Source organism: Fukomys damarensis, unplaced genomic scaffold (genome assembly GCF_012274545.1).
Source record: "Fukomys damarensis isolate Sample0158 unplaced genomic scaffold, DMR_v1.0_HiC HiC_scaffold_15, whole genome shotgun sequence".
NCBI lineage: Eukaryota > Metazoa > Chordata > Mammalia > Rodentia > Bathyergidae > Fukomys > Fukomys damarensis.
In genome coordinates this window covers 19,234,022-19,237,826 of record NW_022900927.1, presented here as the reverse complement: position 1 = coordinate 19,237,826, position 3,805 = coordinate 19,234,022, and positions in this window count along the sequence as shown.

Genomic DNA, 3,805 nt, shown 5'->3' with positions numbered 1-3,805 from the left:
AGACTGCCGCATCCTGTGTAAATCTGTTATCTTTACTGCCTTGTAAACAAATGCTCTGCACCTGTGTGACTCTGCAACTATGTTATCTTTATTACCTTATAAACAAAAAACTCCACACCTGTGTGATATTTTGTCTTAATTAAACTGTGTAAAACTTCCCGGACCCCCACTAGTTTAGCAAACTTCTGCTCCTGTGAAATTCTGCTTGTGCTCCCCCTCTCCCTGAGAATTCCCCAAATAAAAGAGCCCTTAAAAGGACCCTGCAAACTGCCCTTCCTTTGTCCAGAGTTTTTCTGGTGTGAGCCCCTCTAAAATGTCAGCTATGCCAATGATGAATGTAACTGTATTGTTTACCTTAAATGTACCAATTAACGGGGGGAAAAAAAAGAAGCAATAAAGCCAAAGATGTAAAAAAAAAAAAATTAAAATGCTAGCTATGATAATAAAAGGCCCCATTTAATTCAGAGTGTGGTGCATCTATATATAGTTCCAACTCTCCTGGCCCTATAACACTTCACACATGAAATCTAAGGCAGAAGGGGTTCTGTGTAACTCTAGGGGGCAAAGCCAATTCTAGACATTTAGAAGGAAGTCAAATTCAGCCCAGTAGAAGGACCAATGATGTTTTCCTGGACCAATAATGTTTGAGTAACTAGAGTGTCCAAGGGCCAGGGATGTAGCTTAGTGGTATTGTGCCTGCCTGGCTAGCGCAAGGTCCTGAGTTCAATTTCTGGTACCAAAAAAAAAAAAAAAAGCATACAACTAGAGTAAATACAGTGTGCAAGAGAGGCTGCACTTTGGTAAAATCGTCACACAGAGGCCATGTTATAAAGAATCCACTTGTCGAAAAAACAGGCTCTTTGTTGGAAGAAAATGAGAAGTTTATTCCAGTGAACAGGGACTAGAATCAGGGACTAAAATCAGGAGATTCTAGCAGCTAGCGAGGAAAGATTTCCAACCATCAGTGGATGGGCTAACACTGGGAGGGAGAGAGAGAGAGCAGCTAGCAGGAAGACTATATTATATAGATTTTGGGGGAAGGAGCTATAATCATAAGGAATTTTCATGACTTGGATACCCAAGGACAGTCTTCTTAGGTGGATATACAGTTACTGGACTTCTTGGTGCCAGGGGCTGTAAATCACATTTTGAGTCCATCTTCCCTATTTACTGGGAAGCTGCTGTTGTTTGCTGAAAGCAGCCTGTTTGCTTTTTCCTGTTGGTTTATGGCAGGCCTGACAGGCCAGATGTCAGGAAGGCCACAAAGAGGATTCCTTCTTGGAGAGGCCAAATTCATTCATTCATTAATTCAACTCATTTATTGACTACCTACTATATGCCAGGTACTATACTAGTACACAGGTAGTGGAGTCCCTGCTGAAGACCAAGCAGGCAAAAATCCCTAGCTTCCTGGACTAAGAGGAGTAGGAAAACAGGCACAAGGAAATCTGGAATTCCAGGGTTGCAAAATGTGTGGAATTGTCTGGAACTTCATGACGTACTTTCACCTGCATTGTTTCAGCTGATATGTGAAACATTTCCAAACATAGTTGGGGTGGGCCAGCCATTGTCTTGTACTTACTTATGTACTCAAGAAAGAAGTATCAGCTAGACATGGTGGCACATGCCTGTAATCCCAACTCCCTGAGAGTCTGAGGCCCTAGGTTGCAAATTCAAGCTCAGTCTGGGCAATTTAGTAATTTAGTGAAATCGTTTCTCCAGCTGCTGGGGATGTAGCTCAGGGCTAAGGCCCCTCCAACAAAAGGAATTTCTTTCTTCTTTTTTTTTTTCTGTGCTGGAAATTGAACCCAGGGCCTTATGTATGCCGATCAAGGGCTCTTCCACTGAGCTACCCCCTGCCCTTAAATAATTTTATTTCACTAGTGAAAAAAAAAACTCAAGGCTCAGAAGGTGTCTGACTCAGAGCCACAGAGGCAGCGAAATGGCTGGGGCAAGGATTCATTCAGACTGTAAATCCACAGGTCTTTTTTTTTTTAAGTTGGTGGGTGGCCCAGATGAGGAGGGACTAGAATATCCCTCTTCTTACCTCCATTCACCATAGATGGCTAAGATGGGGGTCAGGAGTGAGAGAGCCACTCTGCTGCCTGGGGTGAAAAACTTGGCTAGGATGAGTGGATCTGTGCCCACCCTTTCCTCCCTAGTTTCTAGTGGCCTCAGATTGTGACAGGCCTTCCAGAGGAATGGGGCAGGACAACCATGGAAGCTGGGGAAAGTACACCTGAAGTCTAGTGCTCAGCTGAGATTTAACATCAGACCTTAAAATGGGCATCGTGGCACACACCCTGTAAGTGCTCTGGGAGGCTGTGACAAGAGGATTGCTAGTTCAAGTCTAGCCCGGGAAATATAAACATAGTGTCCCTGTCTCAAAAATTAAAAATACAGGGACAAGGGGGAAAAATGAGAACCAAGATCTGTCATGTAAAGGTACAAGATCCCAATAATGAATGTAACTGTACCGTATACCTAAAATGTACCAATAAACTCGATAAAATAAATAAATAAAATGAACTGGGAATGTAGCTCAGTGTGAAGGGCCTGGGTTTAATCATATATATGAATGCTATACAGCACTTATTATAAGCCTGATTAATACTTATAAAAACTTTACATATGTTAATTCATTTAATTTTCCCAACAGACCCAAGAAGAATTCACTTTTTTATTTTAATTTTTTTTGGGGGGGTTTTTGAGACAGGGTCTCACTATGTAGTTGAGACTGACCTGGAACTCACTATGTAGCCCAGACTGGTCTCGAACTCATAGCGATCCTCCTGCCTCAGCCTCCTGAGTGCTGGGATTACAGGCAGGCGCCACCATGCCTTGCTTTTATTTTAATTTTTATTAGGACATGTTTGTTGTACTTAATGATTATATTCATCATGGGGCTTTGGAAGAGGTACATGACACATCTTAATTCTTTTACATCCTCTTCTCCTCCCTTTCCGCTATCTCTTGATCCCCTTCCCATTTACAAAAGCTCTATCTCCCTCGAATTCACTTTTTTTTCCTCATTGAGTTTATTGGTACATTTTAGGTATACAGCACAGTTACATTCACCATTGGGATCTTGTACCTTTACATGACAGGTCGTGGTTCTCATTTTTTCCCCTTGTCCCTGGCCTCCCTTCACCCCTCCTCCCCTCCCCATTTACAAACACCTTATTTCCATTTTTTCATTTTCTCCTATTTTTTTCCTTTCCCTTATTACCTTTCCCCTACCCTTCCCACTTTCCCTACACCTTTAGCCCTTTTCTTCCTACTTCACATTGTCAATTATATCATTAGAATCTTATGTACTATTATAGTTTTTCACACCACAGAAACTATTTGGTATTTACACGTGTGACTTATTTATTTCACTTAGGAGTATATCCTCAATATTGAGGATACACTTTTTTTTTTAAGCTTTAATTTAAGACCAAGCAGACCAAGAAAGTGAGAGGTTAAGGCACTTGCTGAAGGTCCCCCCGCCAGTGACTGACTTCGCGTCAGCCTGTCAGCCACACCTGGGGCTGGGCCCGCTCTGTGCGGACAGCAGGCCTGTCCTCCGCCCGACCAGATGGAGGAGTGGTCACAGGCGTCACTCCTCCCGGCCGGCGACGTAGGGGCAGGAGGAACTGGAGGCGAAAGCAGCGCTGTGTTCCCCCTTAGCCCCTGCCAAGGTTAAGCAGAGGAGGGGTGCGGAAGGCAGTCGGGGAGCGAGGGAAGCGGCGCCGGAAGGAGGGACCCGAAGTGCAGGTGGGGGAGCCGTCCCGGCTCATCGCCCGGCCACGCCGAGTGGCGA